Source organism: Vespula vulgaris, chromosome 17, assembly GCF_905475345.1.
Source record: "Vespula vulgaris chromosome 17, iyVesVulg1.1, whole genome shotgun sequence".
NCBI lineage: Eukaryota > Metazoa > Arthropoda > Insecta > Hymenoptera > Vespidae > Vespula > Vespula vulgaris.
In genome coordinates, this window is record NC_066602.1 from 874,340 (window position 1) to 896,604 (window position 22,265).

The 22,265-nt window shown below is 30.9% G+C and overlaps 2 long non-coding RNA genes across 6 annotated transcripts in view; one reads left to right on the forward strand and one right to left on the reverse strand.

Annotated features, from left to right (window-relative positions):
• The window catches only part of LOC127070106 (uncharacterized), an 83,896-nt gene that overhangs the window by 36,183 nt on the left and 25,448 nt on the right, over positions 1-22,265 (forward strand). The gene's annotated exons all lie outside the window — the stretch shown is intronic.
• The window catches only part of LOC127070118 (uncharacterized), an 89,593-nt gene that overhangs the window by 19,442 nt on the left and 47,886 nt on the right, over positions 1-22,265 (reverse strand). Inside the window, exons 1-4 of one of the 5 annotated variants that reach the window (XR_007784176.1) lie at positions 6,708-6,722; positions 5,196-5,555; positions 4,948-5,075; positions 219-1,637 (exon numbers count right to left, since the gene is read on the reverse strand). This is a non-coding gene — a long non-coding RNA (uncharacterized LOC127070118). Of the gene's footprint in view, positions 1-218; positions 1,638-4,947; positions 5,081-5,195; positions 5,564-6,707; positions 6,723-22,265 lie in introns of those variants that run through there. The other 4 variants (XR_007784175.1, XR_007784174.1, XR_007784172.1 and 1 more) reach the window with 4 other exon arrangements.

Sequence of the window (22,265 nt, forward strand, 5' to 3'; positions counted from 1 at the left end):
ACAATTGCAGACAAGTCCTTATCTCTCTCTTTAAGTGGTTTATAGAAGCCCTCAGACCGTTGTGAACGTACTTCTTTTTCATAAAATCGACTGACATTCTTTTCATATAACTTGGTAATTTGACCATTTCTTGATTAACTAACCGAGTGGTTCTCTCGAAGGGAAAATACGGTAAAGAGGGGAAGGTAATATTAGGAAACCATAAATGTGACGAAAGATTTTCTCCGAATTCGTTTTTTATTATTATGGAATAGCGAAAATGCTATCTTCGATAACTTGAGCAATATGCATTTGTTTACAAGAAAAGGAAATAATATTTGGAGAAAATGTTTTCATGCAATATGGCAGTAGATATAACTTCCGACGAAAAAATTTTTTAAGAGAGATGATTTTACTATAAGAATTACATAGTATATACGTAGCACGAAAATTTATAGTGATATCATTATGAATAATAGAATACTATATAGAATCATTAGGAATAATAGAATACTGGTAATAGAATACTATAATATCCATAATATCATTATGAATAATAGAATACTGATAATAGAATACTATTAAGCATAAGTCAGACTTACAAAAAAAATAACAGTGCGAATTTCCTATATTAATATCCGATTAACTTCATAAGAATTAGTCTTCATAATTACAATAATTATTATTATAATAATTAATTATATTATAAATAATTACAGTTTTATGTGATTATTTCAATTAAAAAATAGACGAATTATTGTAAGATTCTCATTAGGAAATTCCATGATATATTACACAGATAATTTCGCATGAACATAGAGTATATATACATATAATTACATAACTATAGGAGTGGGGAAATTATTTATCCCCATGCGTTCTAGTTAGATAATTAGATTTTAGGAAGCTTGGTCTTCTATCCAGCTAACATGTGGCTAATTAAACTAGGTTAAGTCATTCCTTCCGGGATTTGCGACCCAGTAATACGCAAGTGTGTCTCATACGCGAAATAATCCCTAGCTATCATCTTTATCACTAATCATTCTATTATTCCATTAATATTCATTAAATTTGACATTATATTTGTATAAGATTTATTAAAAGATTTCATTTCCATATTATAGTACTTATCGGATAATTACTCCCATTTGGGATTCGTACCATTTAGAATATATGAGATAAATTCACTTATAAATAATAATACTTTCTTCGACTGCATATAATCTACGAAAATATTCAATAAATTATTATAAAATAAATAAATATGTTATAGACTTTATATTCGACATTACATTTTAGAATAAAAAATTTATCATATCTCTAAAATATCTTATCATTAAATAAACACAGCGTTGATTGTTTTTCCATTTATAAGCAATTTTAAAAAGGAAAATGTGTTCATATAGTAATCTTATTGTTTTTCTGGCATTTGTACTATCCATGTTGTACAATCGTATCGTCGTATGTACGTAAGAATAGATAGAATCAATGTGATTGCTTTTCACTTTGGATGTGCAATGTTATATTATCTGGTGGAGCGTTGTTGAAATTTTTTTATCTTTTTTGGAATTACAATTCAAATATAAATCAATTCGGCTCCTTTGCAATACCTCCAGGCTATCGGAACTGTTTTCGTCTTCGGTTGGTTTAGTATATCTCTGAAACAATATAAGATTCGTAGATTAGTTAAGACTTACGGAAACCATTCAATTGTTCATCTAATTGTATTGTACTCAAAAATAAATTTTGTTACATCCTTACATGTGATATAAAGTACCTTTTCCGAAAGGCAACAAATATTAATTTAGATTGTATTGATCACGAAAATCAGTTTCATTTCCATAATACAAAATTGAAATTTTATAATAAATCACGAACTTACGATTACTAACAAATTTACCTTGTATTGATAGCTTAAACAAATGACTAGTAAGAATGAAGAAATTGCTTCAAACGCCTGAATTACTTGTATAACGGATCTCTGGGACGTATGAAGTATGCACGAACGAATATTTGTTGTACCACACTCGCTCGCGTATTACTAGTTCGACAACTACCGAATGAATGACCTATAGCTTCATCGCCGTCCTCCGAACGACGGTATTTATACCCCGCACAACGCTTTGGATTCTTAACCCAGCGAACACGATAGCGCCCTTTGCACAGGGTTATTACACTTGATGTAGGTTAATCAATATATAGAAAGAACCAAGATGCTCATAAGTTACGAGGAAATGAATTTCTCTATTGATCTCTATTAATTGGGTGTATCATTATCCTTTTTCTTCTATGCTCTTCTGTCGTTTGTTTTCTCCCCTCCTTCTCTTTACAATTTGCAATTAGAAATTAATTAAAGAATTCTGAAAATTGCCAATTATGTTTCTTCCTGTTTTTGTCGTTAAAAATATTTATGAATAAGAATTAATCTGGAGCAAAGAATATTGTTTGACAATTTTTTTTGTTATATCACTTTCTGTTCTTTTTCTATTATTGAAGATAACAATCTCTTTTTTACACATCTGTGTTTTTTTATAATGCATTAGTAAAGAGTATTGATTCATACAAAATCATTTGTCACTTTTTTTTCCTAATATCATCTTTATCTCTTCTACGTATTTTATTTGGTCACCATTTACGTAAGTCAATCAAAATTTCCTATTACGCGATTGAACGACTCGGAAAAGCTTAATTGGATATGGATTGGGGGGAAATGAATTTCTCGATGAAGATAGATTTATCGACAGATAGATTTATTGAAGGGTCGTCCGACGTTGCACGGGGAACGTGGATCATAGAGAATTGAAATGAACCTGAGGGTGGTATATTTTGCAAAATGATTCCACACGTAGGGACGATAAAAAGCTCTACCGTTGTTCGGGAGCTCGAATTCTCATGCAAAGATTCATTCGAGGTAAATGATTTGCAAGTAATACGTTTTCCCATACTTAGCTTCAAATACGTTCATACTGAACGTATTATTATTATCTCTCTTCATCCATGTGTGTACATTCGCGCCTGCGTTAGCGTTTTCAAGTGGACGAGATGATTGTGCGATCCTATGAGGGAGTGTGTTATATCGTTCAATATTGACGCAAGGATTTATTTTCATAGGATTTTTTTTCTTTTATCATGTTTTAGATAATCGCATAATTCTGTATAGATATAGATGAGCTATATTCGAGACGCTAAAGTATAGATCGTATTATACAATTTCGTATATAATAATATGTTATAACTACATTTTATAATATACGATAGAAAGTTGTATAGTATATGATTATTATTTTCCACTATATTTCATACTGTGCACTTACTCTTGGGTATATTAGTGTATAATATTGAACAGAAAAGAAAATATAATTAGAGTTACCTGATTTAGGACATGTTTACGCGATTTAATCGTATGATCGTATATAGAGCGAACCTTTGTAATACATATCAGCAATCGAATTGGTATCGTTTGTTTTCGTGATTAATATTATTAGTTTTCTTTTTTTAAATATCATACCTTTCGCTTGTTTGAAGCAACAGTTCATTTCTGAGTTTGAAGGAGATTCTGACATATTTTTCTGACAAAAATAAAATTCTGATTGTTGACTCAAATATTTAAATAAGTAATTAGAACGCTTAGAAAGTATACTAAAAGATTCACTGAACATTTTTAATATTTCCGTAAAATTCTGAAATTGTATTTAAAAGGGAAGATAATTATATGTGCGCTCATTGAAAAATTAAATCATTCCGATGATAATTCGGAAAATTCAAATATTATGTTACGAAAGATATGATAAATCACTGCTATACTCAGTTACACGTAAAAAGAAATAAACGATTGCAGAAATATAATATTTCCATAGGAACAAACTAGTTTAGAACATAATATAAGAAGTATTTGGTAAGAAGAAGTACAATTGGACCATCCATTTCAGTTGTCCAACAGGAGGTAAATTTTTAGGAAAATGAATGTCGTTCCGATGAAAGAACTGAGACAGTCGTGGCACATCGATCTGCAGAAGACTTAATTAAATGTGCACGTAATTAAGTGATGGATTTAAAAAGATAATTGAGTTATACAGCCAGGCGTATCGTCGAATAGTCTGCATGGTTTGAAAAGGGGAAAGCAAATGAAAAAATACCTTTCCTATTTGCAAAATCAGATAGGAAATGTGCGCTCACAGGACCGCACACTCATTTCCCTCGGCTCGAAATGGCGCATTCAAGCGCGCACAAGAGCACACACGGACGGACAGAAATAGTACCAAATCCTTTAATACGAAGGTACTTGACGATACGTATGGGAGATCGTTATACGCAGATGCATTTTCATTAAATTCCTATTAAAACGTACTAACAAAAGAATCCTGGCTATGTAGCAAATTAATTCGATTCTTTAAAATTACAAAATTACTCTTAAACGTAAATTAAATATTTTGATTATATTTCAAGTACACGATGTTACGCGATTCAGAAAATTAATTCAACATTTCTTCTACTTTCAATTAGTCGACTGATTACTCAATTTAATTTAATGGAGTAACTATGACAAGGTGACGTAAACATGAAACAAATCCGTAAATCCTTTAAGCGTCCCTACAGGTTCAATCATTTTGATATTTTAATCATTCAAACCTGCCTTAATTCAAATTCGATTATTCTGAGCTCAATCTTCAATCAATGATTAAAACTTCCATTCTCATAATCGTTTCTACACTCGATATCATTTTCTGTTTTTTCCTTATTATTTCTATTATTCCCGATAGGTCACGTTGATCCATTTAACTTCTTTCATACGATACACCTTCTTAGAAATTTTAGAATTCAAATCGAAATTTTGCAAAATCAATGTTCGGCCAAGGACAAACATCGTTTTGATTAGAATTAAATTTATTATGGAATCATCGTTGTCGAGATAAAGTGTATCGTCGATTGAAACGTGAGCGAGCGTGGACTACTAATATTTACACTCACCCTCTACTACTTCATCCCCTGTATCTCCTTCTTCTTCATCTTCATCCTCTTCTTCTTCTTCAATAATGATTCGCAGAACATCTTTTTCGGAATCACTATTAATCGCCCTAAGGTTTTCCTTATCGTTCCTAATCTCGAAATTGAAATAAATATTATTACGATATATATAATTTTCTAACTAATTGCCGAAATTAATATTAGTTCGATATCCAAAAATACGGTCAACGTTATTACTGATTTTTATTTACCCTTCCCGACTGCATTGAATCCTTCTGAAGTTGCAAAAAAATAGAATCCAAAGAGAATCGGCGAGGAAACTTACTTTTCTACGAAGGAACGTTCCCGCATTAGAGCAAAAATTCAACTTTGACCCATGATCCGTATGAACCGTTGGACGTTCCTTCGAAAAACCTTTCCCAACGCAATCGATTATATCCTCTTACTGAAGCCGCTTCCCTATTGATCCTTTGAAGGGATGATTCCCTAGCCCCGTACCACCATTCGAAAGCAGCATAGTAAAACAGTACTATATCGATTTCGAGAAGATTCGTTATCAAGGCCAATATAAATTTTTTCTTCCTATTTTTTGTTTGTTTAATTTCAAACACCTGACGAATAAGGTATAGAACAAAATATTACGGATGAGTTAGAGACAAGGTCCATGTTTCAAAAGGAAATGCTATGATGATATGATGCTCAGATGATATATAGTATTCCCTAGAAGCACTAGAAGAGTTTTGGAAGAGATCGATAATTTTAGATAATGCAATATCACTGACCGATTACGCATAATTCAATGTGTGTTCTCCATGCATGAGATATATAGATTTGTACTTTTTTTCTCATTTTTTAAAATTCGACGTATAATGTAAAGTATCATGTCACTGTCGAAGAATTTTAAGAAAAAATTGACAATTTCAAAGAACGATTAGATACTTCTCATGTTGATTACTTCGCCGATTATATAATTTTTATTATGCAAAGAGAAATTGGAAAAAAATATTATTTGAATAAATAAATTTTTGGTCGACGTTTCACAAATGGAAATTCAAAATGTGGGTAATAACGTTCACAAGATATTGTAATTATGAGAAAATTTCAGCAATAAAATTAATTCCTTTTCATTTAATATTAATCATTAATAGGGGGCGATGAATTAATTGAAACGAAAGCGTTATTACAATATGCATTTATGCAATATGGATTATTTCATACGGTAGTTAACAGCAAAGGGCAACAGTAAGTCGGCTTAAAAGGGATTGGTGGACAAATCCGTTTCTCCCCACTCACATCATATTCAGCTGTTTCGACCGCGGAATAGGAGGTGTCGATTGAACTGCGTAAAGCCTATTCAAATGAATTACGCGAAAAGGGAAATAAATATAGCGAATGATTTTCTCTGAATCCATATTTTTTGGCACTGTGTAATAAAGAAAGAGAGAAGCTTGTTAACTTAAATAACGCAAAGAGAATTAGTAATATTAAGAAACAAATTTTCAAGCAATATTTCTTGCTCGATATTAACATTTATTTCTAAATATTTTAAACGATAAAAATGGGAAAAATAACAATAGTCGATTATAAATATTCTTCAGTCAATTTCAAAATTGTAAATTGTAAAGAACAGGAATGAAAAAGAAACCAGAAACAAAAAAAAGAAAATAATTTGTCCAGTTAATGCGAGTTCATAGTGAAATTTACTTCCCTCTGACCCACGACATTTCGGTTCTTTCTGTTGCGTAATACGCGGTATTGATTACCTTGCATAAAATGTAATGGCCCCTACCATCGAGCCCTGCCTTGGAGATCAGCTCGGTCATCCGACGAGGCAGTCTGGTGGAGGAACTCCTCTGCGGAAATCATCCTTTCAATAATTTTTGATCGAGTAATACGCAAGTAAGTGACAGATAATAGCATCTATACGCCTATATAATATTTCATTCGTCCCAAAGGAAACTTACAAACAATCCAATCGGTACAATTTTTTCGTTTTCATTAATCTGTTGTTCGTTATCGATATAAGGTAAACTTGTCAGGAGTCGTTAATATGTGATTTGTTATAACATTCCAATTCTATATTATGGAAATGAAACTAATTTTCTTCATCAATATCATCCTAATTATTATTTTGTTGCTTCTCGGAGAAGGTACTTTATATCGCTAAGAAGCGCGTGACCCGATTTACCTATGATGACTCGACAATTTCAATGAACAATTGAACGTCTATCCTGTCTTCACTAATCTACAAATTTTAAATTATTTCAGAAATATACCAGGTTAAACGAAGGCGAAAGCAGTTTCAATAGCTTAGAAATATTGCAAAGCTGCAGAATTGACTGCTATCTGAATTGTAATTACTTCCAAAGAAAATATGTGAATTTCAACTACGCTGCATGATAATTAAATATTCCGGATCCGAAATGAAACACATTTATTTTGGCAGTCCTTGCTCTTCCGCATATCCGACGATAGGTCATTTATGGATAGCATGAATATCTGACCATCAAACAGATCAGGAAATGAAAACGTTTTCCTTTTTAATCTTATATTTAAATGGTCGATCAATCAATGTTCTATTTATCGAATGGTAAGATATTTTGGAGATAAGATATAAATTTTTTATTCGAAAGTATAATATGAAATAAAAGATCTGTATCATAGGTACGTTTTATAATCAGTTACTAAATTTTCACACAGATTTTATGATGACGACGCGAGTATTTCTATTGATGAGAGGGACATTAGGTCTCTTAACTGTATCTATCCTTCATATTGTATTATTGTATATAAATCAAGAAGCTATATATTTATTAACTAATGTAATGAAAAATATTATATATATGGGAAGCAAGATGCTCCATGAAAGAGAGGAGGTAAATAATAATATAGAAATAAAAGTTTTAATATTTTTTCAAAGAATTTTGCGTTACATGTCATTCGTAATTTAATGTGTCAGATCATAAAAGCAGGGGATGAAGCTGATGCTGCTCACGAATTTATTACAAATCTTCCAAATGATCTCGTAGGCAAGTTAGTGAGAGAATCACCTAATTATCTGGTTTATGGAAACAACATGATTCTATTGCTAGAGCATTACTGTAGCAACCATCGACATCAATATTAAATTTTAATACACGAGGTACGAAAATATCACATGTAAGTAACTAGCCACGTATCTTATCCACTTTTCTATATTAATTTCGTATTTTATAATATAGTGCATTGAATCGTGAAAGCAGAAGAGTGGTCCAAGAAGGTGGAAATTCGAAATGAAGATGGAACATCATTAGCTACTCCTCTTGCGTTCATTATGTGATTCAGAATACCTAGGAAATGCAAAAGGAAAAAGAACATTTGTGTTTTTCCGACGAAATTTGGAAAAATCAATATGGCATTGTTTTATAAAGCTTGGAACTGTGGTACGAGGAAATGGGAGGGATTTACCTTCTTCAAAGGATCGAAACGTGAGCGGCTTTAGCTGTAGGCTATAAGCGACTGTACTCAGATCGATTTGTCGACGTTCCACGCAGGGCCAGGATCAAATGGGAATTGAAATGAAACTGAGGGAAGTATATCATACATAATAATTTATATACAGGGACGATCAAAAGATTCACCGTTTTTGGAAGTAATAACGTTAACAGGGAAATACTTTTAAATTATACGTGAAATGGAAAATCCACGTTCACGTGATTTTTATTCCATCGAATCAAATTAAGTAAGCATTCGATATTATTAAGAAAGGAGAAATGCTGAATTCTGTATTTGATATTATTTCTCATAACATTCACGACATGTACTTAAAGAATATTCGTAATATTTAATTAGCGGTTTTCTTAAATATTGAAATTTGGACGAAGAATTCGGTAGCACAAAGTATCTGTTTTTAATACGTTCTCCCATACTTATCGAGAAATACCTTCGTTTTAAACTTTTCGGTATTATCTCCCTCAATCTGCGGGTGCTCTAGTGCACGACTATCTGCGGCGGTTCGAGTAGCCGGGGATGAGTGAGCGGTCCTGTGTGCGTGTATGCGGACAACCCCTATTTTACCTTCATATAATTGGAGATTAGCTCTATAATTCCATTACCTATTTAGATTTATCGTTTGATAGCACGATTACTTATTTTGCAGAGTAGTGGATTATTTTCTTTGGAACAAATTGATTTGGAACATAATATACGAAATATTAGATAATTAGGATTATTTTTTTGCATTCTTCAATAGGGAGTAAATTTCTAGGAAAATGTTTCGGTTTATATAGAAAAATTAAATCAGTCGTGGTACATTGACGTCCAAATTATCCAGATAACTGCATGATACAGCTAAATGGATAATTGAATTATACCGCTAATCTTATTATCGAATTGTCTGCTTCGTTTGATGAGAGGGAAACTCATGAAAAAATACCTTTCTTCTTTTTAAAATAAGAGAAGTGATGTACGTAGAAACGCCCACTTATTCCCGTCCACTCGAGCTGCACTTGAAAAGCGCGCACGGAGAGGAACAACAATCCATCGTTTAATATCATGGTGCTTGACGATAGGTACGAGGGAAGGTTTTGCGTACGCACAGATCGTTAAATTCCGATCAATACTCGTTAACAGGGAAATTTGTAGACATGAAGGATCATATATTTTTGCAAAAAAGAGCAAAATTTTGTCCTTTATAATTTTTCACGATGTCTATGATAAATGTTGAATCAATTCTTTTCTACTACTCGAAGTTTCAATACGAAGTGAGCTCAGCTTTGAAAATCTCTTTCCTGAGTTTTATGAATACTTGTTTACTTCATCAAATATCACTATATCGTACGAGGCATACTCATGTACTATTACAAACAAATCCTTTTCATCGCTCTCTTTAAGCAGGCTGGATAAGCATCCAGATCGTTGTGAACGTACTTCTTCTTCATAAAACCGATTGTTTTCGTACGTCCTCGTAATTTGATTATTTCGTTAGTAACGAATTCAATTGTTCTCTCGGAGGTGAAATACGTGAAAGAGAAGGTAATATTAGGTGAGAAAGAAATACGAAGAAAGATATTGTCCGAATACAAGTTTTTTATCATTATGCAATAACGAAAATGAATTTTTCGATAACTTGAGCAATATTCATTTGTTTACAAGAAAAGAAGGTAATATTTGGAAAAAATGTTTTCAAGCAAAATGGAAGTAGATATAACTTCCGAACATGAGAAATGCTTTCACCACAGTCTGAGCTCTTCTCTGATCCGCTGAAGGAGGGTTGTAAGAAGAACTTGTATATATAGTGATATTTGATGAAGCAAACAACCGATCCTAAAACTGGAGAAAGAGATTGTCAAAGCTGAAACGAGTTCTTATTAAAACTTGTAGTAGTATAAATAGGTCCCTCGACTAATTAATCAAAAAACCAGGAAAGTATTATTTTTTTGTTATGTATCATTTCGTGATTTCGTAAAATGCAATTATCTCCATTTTATTTATTTATCTATTTTTTTTTTCTTCTTTTTTTCTTTTTTTCTTTCTTTCTTTCTTTTATTAAGAGAAAGGCAAAGTGCCCAAATACGCACAAGTCTCATGATATAAGATATAAGTAGTGAAGAAGAATGTCAGATAGGCATTCATACAGTCACGTTAGAAAAAATAAATATGAATTCGGAAGAATACAACAGTAGGGATAGTTATATCATCTAGCAAGGAAACGAAGAGATCTCATTGATGAAAGTGATGAAAATGTTGTAAAAGAATTGCTTGAAAACTAATCATAGATTTCGTAAAAACTAATAAGTACTTTTAAAATATATACTCTGATGTGAGTCGTTGGACCACGTCTGCGCGAATAAAGTTCCATCGATTTGTTGAGAGGTAACGACCGAAAGGACTCAGTGTAGAAATGATTATTACGTTATACGCACATTAATTGCTTACTCGGACGGAAAGGTCGAAAATGAAGTTAATTAAGGGGAAATGAACTTCTCTTTTATTATTGAACAAATATCTTTGAATTCGACATGTTACTTTTCTCTCTTTTTTTTTTCTCTCTTTCTTTACACTTTATAATCTGAAATAAACTAATGAATGTTGACTATTAATTTTGTTTTTATTTGTTTGCTTAAAATTGATTATCAATAAGAATTAATTTCTCCTTTTTTTTAGCTCTTGAAACTATCATTTCTTTTCGTTTATTACTCGATAATAAGGTATACAGATTCAGAGAAAATCTTTCGCCATATTCATTTCTTTTTTTTTTCGTTGTATCATCTTTTTCTCTATTACGTATCTCATTTGAATGCGCTTTACGCAAGGCAATTTAAATTTCCTGTTAAAATTTCCCGAAAGGGCTAAAAATTCGGAAAAATATACGGGTTGGGAGGAAATGAATTTCTCGATCAATTCCTTTTAATTCGACATAATATCATTCGTTTGAATAGCCGTACGACTAGACGAAATATATCTTTTCCAAATGATCTATAGATGAGGAGCTTTAGCTAGAGGGAATAATCGATTCGAATCGAAACGGCCGTTGAGGGGATGTCCGTTGACATTGCATGTGGAACATAAATCAAAGTAGAATTGAGATGGAATTGAGAAAAGTTTATCTTTATGGTATATTCTATATTTAGTAAAATATATTTTATATAGTAAAATAATATTTGTAATTCCCAAATGCATTATTCAAATGATTTATGTTCTCAGTAAGCGTATAATATAACATTGATATGATGCATCGCCTAACATAGTAGAAATCTATCTTACTTTTCGACTTACCGATCGACATGGCTCAAAGCATAAATTATAAATGTTTTAGGAAGATAGCCTTGCCATGAAATAATCTTTCCTTCTCAATAGAATCTTCTGATTCTACTTTCTTGGTAATGTCAATATTCTCTTTACGAAAAATAAATAAATTTGAATAACCAAATACCAAAAAAAGGTCACTCCCCCAAAAGGGGATAGACATAATTAGATATTACAAAGTAAAATGATCGAAAGGATATGAATATGCAGAATGATTCATAGGAGGAAACAAAGGCAGAGAAATAATCAAAAAGAAAAGTATCATAATAATAAAAAAAAATTATTATCTACGATAGTTTGGATTTAATAATAAAAAGAGTAGAAAAAATGAGTAGGAAAAATAGTAGAAATAAATTTATTAAATATTTTAATCTATCGCGTTAAATCTATCTATATATTAATCTATCGTATTTATTGGAATGCATTACAAGATGTTGATCCTCAATCTTGTAGGCTTCAATATAAATTCTCGCAAGACTCAAATGAAAGAAAATCCAAAATAATATATAAGCCCCCGATCAGCCGCGATAATCGAATGTGCATCATACGTATCAATTTAAACAAGATGCTCTCATATTTGAATTTTTTTATTTCGATCCATCAACCTGAATGTTTAGTCAAGGGTAATTTTTTTATACAGTCAGTTGCAAAAGACGTAATTATTAATAGAAGGAAATAGAACTATCTTCGTTAGTCATTTTTAAGTTCATTGCATATTGTTTTTCATTTGAGTCTTCCTAGAATTTGCATAGATGCCTACAAGATTGAGGATCAACATCTTGTAATGCATTCCAATGATTACGATAGATTGATATATAGATTAGATATTTATGACAAGTTTTCTTCTTTTACAACACTTCATTGCTTTTTGTTTCTATTAGTAGAAAATTATATAAAATAAAATATAATATAATTATAATTATATAAAGAAGTTTCCTTTATAATACACGGACGTATATATCATTAGGATCACAAGTGTTACAGTTCTCTGGTTTTATGCAACTTGATATGGGAAACCAATTTCTATGGCCATTGTCTCCAAAGCAATAAGAATATGGTACGATCAAATTAGAAATTTAAAGCAGAATTTTCACAAATTTTTCTATTATAATTATTACTCGCCGCTAATCAAGAAAATGAAAAATTACTTACAGCAGATTGCCAGGAATAGAATATACTCGTCGTAGTCATTAATATTCCCCTTAAATGGTTCCTTGAATTATGTGCTCGACTCTCCTGGACGTGTATATTTCTATCCTCTTGATATTTTATTCTGTTAAACACACTTCAGAGTTTTCTGAAAATAACAAAAATGTTCAATTAATCTTTTATTATATTTTCTCAGCATCCTAATTATTTATTTAAAAATTAGGATCCATATTCAGAATTTTATTTTTATCAGAAAAAATGTCAGAATCTCCTTAAAACATTCTGAAATGAACTTTCGTTTCAAGCAAATGGATGAAAAATAAAAACTAATTGGTTTGATCGCAAAAGCAAACGAAACCGGTTCGGTTGCGGATATGTGTCTCTCGTAGACAACTCGTCTCTACGTTCGTCTCTTTGTATTCTTATCATGGACTCATGCATCTCTATTCTAATTGATTAGCTGCCCGGCAAACAAGCAATTACTAGTTTCAGACAAGTATTAAAGAGGGATATTAATGGCTACGACGAGTATATTCTATTCCTGGCAAACCACTTAGTTTGTTGGACTCGTCAACAGGTAGTATCATTGAGACAGGAAATACGGAATAATTTCGCGAAATATCAAGCACATGTGCAACAGTTGGCTCCATATACGATTATCCGATTGGTTCGTATAAATGTCTAAAATGAAGTATCCTAATTCCGATAATCCTAATTACGCTTTCTCCTCGGTTTAATTTTAAACAATAATTCAAAATTATGCAACAAGTAAAATATCAATCACTGGTAAAATATAATATCTAATAATAGTAAAAATAAGTTAACCATAGCATGAAAAAATAGTAAGAAACTACGCAATTTTTTATAATCTACTATAAAACAATATATCGTAGTATTGGATATGAACTTGTATAAAATAGGGCATAACATAACGTTACTAATATAAACTCATAGACACATATATAAAATTATCCTATTGTCTATAACATACAATATAAAGAACACAATCTGATGAAAATGAATCTTCGCGTTAGTTATTCAGAAATTTAAATAAGGTGCAACTTATCAAGAACATAAAGAAAAATACTAGCGAATCCCATTATCGAATCCAGTTATGCAGCCAATGTTCAGGTACTACGGTTTATATACTAATCATCTTTTCTTTCTTAGAGTTTTGTCTGGACACGATGTTGCCTCGATTAAAAATAAATTACTCCCAGTTTTGTCGATTAGCTTTTAATTTTTTCCTTTTTTTTTTCGTTGAATTTTGTCTACATATTCGGAAGAAGTAAATATTTATCAAAAATTGAATTTCTGATGATGCATCCTAAACAAATATATGAAAATATGAATTCAATACCAACTGATTCACTTTCCTAGTACACACTCGTTCGCTTCTTTTCTTCTTGAATTTAAATTTCTTTTTTCACTTTCTTATCTTTCAATTTTCTTTTTCAACTTACATCTATTTATATCCATCTTAATTTAAGAAAGGGCAAGGATAATTCACGAAATAATAAATAAATATATAAATAAATAAGTTCGTAGATGGCCTTCATTACGTATAACATAAGTAAGTCATTGTAAAATTGATATACGTTTCTGAATGGAATTTTCTTTATTCTTTTCAGTCGAAAGGCGAATTCGATACATCCGTTATTACATATATGTATCGACTTATATCTACATATATGTACACTTGTGTATCTATGTATTTTACAATGCCTTACTTATGCTATATATTTTATAGGCCAATTACGAACTTATTTACTTATCTATTTATCTATTCTTTCGTCAATTATATGTGCCATTTTAAAAATTAAGAAGGATATAAATAGATGTAAGTTGATAAAGGAAATTGAAAGATAAGAAAGTGAAAAAAGAAATTTAAATTAAAGAAGAATAGAAACGAACGAGTGTGTACTAGAAAAGTGAATCAGTTGATATCGAATTCATATTTTCATATATTTGTTTAGGATGCATCGTTAGAAATTCAATTTTTGATAAATATTTACTACTTAGACACGATGTTGCCTCGATTAAAAATAAATTGCTTCAAGTTTTGTCGATTAGCTTTTAATTTTTTTCTTTTTTTTCGTTGAATTTTGTCTTCATATTCGGAAGAAGTAAATGTTTATCAAAAATTGAGTTTCTAATGATGCATTCTAAACCAATATATGAAAATATGAATTCCATATCAACTGATTCACTTTCCTAGTACACACTCGTTCGCTTCTTTTCTTCCGTAATTTAAATTTCTTTTTTCACTTTCTTATCTTTCTATTTTCTTTTTCAACTTACATCTATTTATATCCTTCTTAATTTTTAAAATGTCACATATAATCGACGAGATAATAGATAAATAGATAAGTAAATAAGTTCGTAATTGGCCTATAAAATATATAGCATAAGTAAGGCATTGTAAAATACATAGATACACAAGTGTACATATATGTAGATATAAGTCGATACATATATGTAATAATGAATGTATCGAATTCGCCTTTCGACTGAAAAGAATAAAGAAAATTCCATTCAGAAACGTAGTAGATAAAAGAGAAAATATATACATTAATTTTAAACAGAATGTAATGAACTTACTAAGTAATAGGGAATATAATTGTGCTTCCATTTGTAATTAGAACTTTTAGAACTATTTGTAAGAAAACAGGTAGTACTTAATGAGGCATTACGATTCATAGATTGAAACACACTTTTATAACAACCCTATAGTTAGAAAAACATGGAATCATGTATCTCTATTCTAATTGGTTAACTGACCGGCAAAGAAGCAATATAACTGGTTTCAGACATGCAACTCAACTGATATGTTTGACTCGTCAATCGATAGTATCACCGAAATACCAAATACGGAAAAATATCACGAAATATCCAACACGTGTGCAACAGTTGGATCCATAAACGATTATTCGATTGGTTCGTATAAAAGTCTAAAAAGAAATACCCGAAAACCCTAATTACGCTTCCTTTTCAGTTTAATTTTATACCATAATTCAAAATTATGCAACAAGTAAAATATCAATCACTGGTAAAATATAGTAACTAATAATAATAAAGATCAGTTAACCATAGCATGAAAAAATAGTAAGAAACTATGCAATTTTCTATAATCTACCATAAAACATATTATCGTAGTATTGGAATTGAACTTGTATAAAATAGGGCATAACATAACGACAGTAATATAAACTCATAGATAGATATAAAAAATTATACTATTGTGTATAGCATGCAATGTGGAACAGAATCTTATGATAATGGATCCTCGCATTAAATATTATAAAATTCAAGTATGATTCTACTTATCAAGAACTTGAAAAATGTATCGGGTGATTCCCAAAATCGATTTCAAATATGCGGCCAATTTTCAGATACTACGGTTTGTATGCTAAACATCTTTTCTTTCTTGGAGTTTCGTCGCTTTGGACTCTTTACCGTATCGATTAAATGTTAATTGCTCTAAGTTTCGTCGAATAGCTTTTAGTTTCTTGTTTTTCTGTTAAATCTTGTCTCCATATTTAGAAGAAGCACGTATTTATCAAAAATGGAGGATCCATCTATGCCAATATAAACAAATATAGGAAAATATGAAATTGAGAATGAGTCCACTTACCTAGTACATATAAGCTTGCTTCTTTTCTCGATGTCTCTTTTCTTCTTTAATATTAACTTGATTTTTTATTTTGACTTATTTTTCAATTTTCTCTTTAATTTTACATCCGTGGTTTACTGATGTTCGTATGACATATATGTATACACATATGTGTATATATATACATATATATATATATATATGTATATATATTTTACAACGCATTGCTTATGTTATACGTATTGAAGGCAAATTATGAGCTTATTTATTTATACATTTATCTATATCCATATGATTCTCAGAAATATATAAAGAGTATATCAGTTTATAGACAAATATATAAATAAATATAGATATGAACATTGGACTTTAATACGTACAAAGTACACAGTGCGGTGAAATATATATATATATATGTGTGTGTGTGTGTGTATATGCATGTATTTACGTATATATCGAATCAGTCTACCATCTGAAAAGAATAGAGAAAATTTCATTCATAAATTTCATTCAAAAGAAAAGAGAAAATATATAAACTAATTTTTAACAGAATGTAATGAACTTACCAAGTACTAGCACAAATAGTTTTAACTCCATTAATAATTACGCCTTGCAGGACTATCTGTAAGAAAACAATTAGTACTTAATAATGCATTACGATTGATAGATCGAAACACAGTTTTACAACAAGCCGATAATTAGAAAAGGAGACTCAAATATTAACATTCCAAGGGATATTTATATTATTCCAAACAATTCACTAAGCTTTAGTTCAAATAACGCAAATTATAGTATTTCCTCTGGTTAATATTATACAATAATATACCCAAGACAAATTGCTAGATATAATATATAGTGCAAGAAGATAATAAACTATACATCTTTCTATAGTATATTATAAAACGGTATATCGTAGTATTGAACACAAAATTGTATAAAATATAGTATAATGCGTTAATATTAAGTAGCATAAAATTTAAATAGGATTTCACTAACCGATAGCGCGTTTTTTATAACCTTCCAGATAAGTAACATTATCGCGATGGACAGGAACTTACATATTATTCTAAATCGTCCCTCTCTTGAAACCTCCAGGAAGTTGCTTGTAGGACGATTCGAAACAGAATAAATAGTTTATTCAACTTCCGCGGACGGCTCCTAACATCTTTTATATTGACTCGAGCATGCGCTGTTTCGTTTAATCCCCTCTTTTTCATATATTCACGATCCCCAATTTTCTCTTCACAATGTTACCAACAATTTTGGATCGATATTACCGTAAAAGGAAGATTTCTGTTTGCTTTTATCTCTGTTTTCTCTTCTTGATTCTGTTTTCTCCATTTGATTCCCCATGTGATTCTCCATACTCGTATCTTTTCGATCATTTCACGATGTAAAAATCGAATTGCGTTTATCTACTTTCAGTTGAGGAAAATTTTTTTGGCATTTTATTTTTCATTTTTTGGCATTTTATTTTTGCATTTAATTTATTTGGCATTTAATTATTCATATTTATTTATTTTGTGCGAAGAGAATGTTGACATTACCAAGAAAGTAGAATTCAGAATATTGTATTTAAAAGGAATGGTAATCTCAGGGAAAATCTCTTCCTACAATATTTATAACTGATGATTTGTGCGATGTAAATCGGTTGACCGAATAACGATGGCTAGAAAGGAGTATAATAGATCTTTACTATGTTGGGGGAAATATTATGTAAATGTTTATTATATGTACGCTTATTGAGATATTTAATCATCCGAGTAAAACATTAGGAAAATGCTGAATAAATTAGAAATATTATGTTACTAGATATATAATGATGTCGTTGCTATACTGAGTTATACGTAATGAGAAATGAACGATTCGATTAAGGTAACATTTTCCGAGGAACTAATTAGTTTGGAATATATGAAATATCAGATAATTGGCAGTATAAGTGGATCGTTCTTTGAAATTTTCCTGTCGGGAATTAATTTTTCGGAAAAAGTATTCCTTCGTATGAAAGAACTAAATTAGTTGTGGTACATCGATCTGCTAATTAATTAATGCAGCTAAATAGCTAATTGAAGTACACTGCTAATCGTATTATCGCATTGGCTGCTTAGTTTAATAAGAGGAGAACGAACGACAAAATACCTTTCTTCTTTTGAAAAAATACCTTTCTTCTTTCGAAAAAATACCTTTCGTCAAAATAAGCGAGGAGATATACGCACGCACACCCACAGAACCGCGGACATATTCCCACTTACATGCTCTAGCGCGGATGAGAGAATATAAGAGCATCAGTGTGTGGAGAAAGATAATAACAAATTGTTTAACACGAACGTACACGACGATACGTATGGAAGAACGTAACGCATACATGCATTTTCATTAAATCTCAATCGTAAGATATTTGCGCTACGTAATAATTTAGTTCGTCCAAATACCTATATTTCTGAAAAACGTACATTATACATTATTTTTAAGTACATGACGTGAATATTCTGACAAATAATTTGGAACATTGAACCAAACACTTCTTCTCTTTTTAATTATATTGAATAATAATATAAACTGACGGTATAACGATGACACGGTGAGATAAACGTACTCTACATATTAACGCATAATTTAAAAGCGTGTCCGGGCTAACGTTATTATCCCGAAGAACAATGAATACTTTGATCGTATACACAGCTTTGATCATTTTCAATGATAAAGCTGCCTGAGTACCATTTCAGTTCCATTTGAATCCAGATTCCCTTTGCAACGGCAAACAAACCTACGATAAATCTTTCCCATAACACTCCATTATATCCTCTATCTAAAGCCACTTACCTTTGAATCCTTTCAATAACGTATATTCCATATCCTCGTATCACCATATGAATGAAGCTTTGTAATACAGCGCTATTTTAATTGACGATTACCTTGAGGCAATACTTTGAGGATCGTCGTCAACACCATTATAAATGTTTGTCCTCTTCTTCCTCTTCTTCCTTGTTAATTGCAACCACGTAACGAAGACGCTATGGAACATAATTATGCGGATCACGTTTGTAAAGGAAATGCCTTCCTTTCGAACCCAGCACGTTGATTATTACTACAGCTAAGAAATAGCAAATATGTTTAGGAAACCGTCGATAATCGTTGATAGTAAAATGCCGCCGATCGTTATTATATAATTCAGTGTCCGCACATAAGATATATGGATATGTATTTTTCTGTTCTTCCTTTTTTTAAATTCGAGTTATAATATAAAGCGGCATGTCATTGCCTAAAAACTGTAACAAGGATCTAAAAATATTAAAGCACAATCTTTTTAGATGATAACACTGGAGAACAACTTCGAACGTCAATTTCTTGACATTCCATAATAGATGATGAATATGTTTTTGACGTAGGATTCTTTGAAAATATTCTCTTATAAATGTATTTGTTCCTGTAAGGTACTATATATTAGGATCATAATAAAAAAGCAGGTACACCTCGTTCTGGTCACTTTGCACACCATATTATTTGTATTATGACCAAAGAAGATATTGTTTACATGAACAACATCTTTGGCTGATTTTGTCACATAGGAATTAAAAATATGTATATTAACGCCCGCAAGATATTTTTGTTATGAGAGAATATTAATAAGAGAATTAATTTCGTTTCATGGAATGTGAATATTTGGTAGGGTGAGATCAATAAAAATAAAGCAGAAGCATTTGTAACGATATTCTGTTATGGAATATGGATATGGTAGTAAAACAGAGATCATAATATGTCAAATTAAAAGAGATCGTTAGAGAAGTCTTAATTAATTTCATCTTCTAGCTTTTCGTCTGTGAAAGCAATAAAGATGCATAGAATGTAAAAACTCTGTTTGTTCGGCACCCTCTCGGATGTTATCTGTCAGCAAATAGATGGTAATTTTTTGCGTAATCGTGGTCCATTGACTTACGTAATATAATATATCGTGACCGTGGAACTAACGGATATATTGTAATGATCTTTAATTTATATGAATTTGTAGATATTGAAAAGCATATTTCATTACAAAATATTATCCCTTATAATTTTCTACGATATCTGTGATAAGCTTTGCAGGATTTTCATCCTTATCATCATCTATGAAATTTTTCCTGTTTTCATATTCGGTGGTATCACTATCACTGTTACCGTTCTTTTCTGGATTTATACTTGTCTTTTTGAAATTGCTCTTCACTATTTATATCTTATATCATGTAATGTAGTCGTGTTTGTAGACTTTGTCATTGTCCTAATAAAAAAAAAAAAAATGAGTAAATGAATGCGTTGAAAATTTCTTTCTACCTCTAATTGTATGTTACGAAACGACCAAACGATATATACCCAAAGAATATTATTTTTCTGATTTTCGGACTGATTAGTCCAGGGATCTACTTATCTACTCGAAGCTTCATTACGGACTGGTGTCAGCTTTAAAAATCTCTTACTCCAGTTTTAGGATCGGTTGTTTACTTTATCAAATTACCTAACGAACAGAGAAAGAACATTGTTAGCTAGAGAATTGAAATTTAGGAAGTTTAGGAATGATTCTCGTCTATAGAAATCACTCCTTCGTTAACTTTTCAAAGAATATCATGTAAGTGAATACCATATATTTACATACTAAAAATAATTGCTATCTGTATATAATTCAGACGTCCTAAAGAATATTTTCACAACCTATCAATCTGTTAGTACGATTTCAATATTCTCACTATTTCTTCTCCGGGAGAACCTCACACTTATTTAATGAATCTCGAGGAATCATTGTTTCCATCGCAACATTCGTTTATATCATCGCTATTGGATAAATTTATAAGTGGCCATTTGTATACAATTTATTACATAATTCCAATTATATATTATAGAAATGAAAATAATTCTCTTTACCCATACCATTTTAATTATTAATTAAAATGCGTTTAGAAGAAGCCGCTGTACGATTTAAAAGGAATCATCTGATATATTTCTGGTAATTATACAATTAAAATGAATGAATGTGTATCAGAAGTCTTAACTAATCTACGAATTTTTAATTATTTCGGAGATATACGAGACGAAACGGAGGAGAAAGCAGTTACTATAGACCAGAAATATTGCAATGGAGCCTAATTGATTGCTAGTTGTAATTCCTTCCAAAGAAGATACACAAACTTCAATTACGCTCAATGTGATAATTAAACATTCGACGTCCCAAGTGACATACATTTACATTGTCAGTTCCTGTTCTTCCGTACATTCGACGATACGTCCAACAGGGATAGTGAAAACGCCCGACCATCAATCCAAATAGGATACGTGAACATTTTCCTCTGTAGCCTTATATCTAAATTGTAAATCAATCAATGGTGTGTTTATCGAGTGGTAAGATATCTTCATTATTTAATATAAAATCTATACCATAGGTATATTTTCTAATAATTTAATGAATTTTTACATAGATTTTATGAAGGCGACGAAAGTATTTCTATTTCTAAGAGAATTCTTTTCAAATCTTTCACGTGATATGAAACCCAAGTTGGCGAGAGAAGCATGGTGTATGGAGACAACGTGACGCCATTGCTAGCGCATTATTATACCAATCATCGATCTTGATATTGGATTTTAATAAACGAGATGAGATATAAGTAACTTGTCACGTATATTATCCAATTTTCCATATAATTTGATTCGTATATCTCTAAAATAGATCCAAATTCGTAGATTAGTTAAGACTTATCGAAGTCATTCGTTCATTTCAATCATATAACTATCGAAATTAAATCAGATG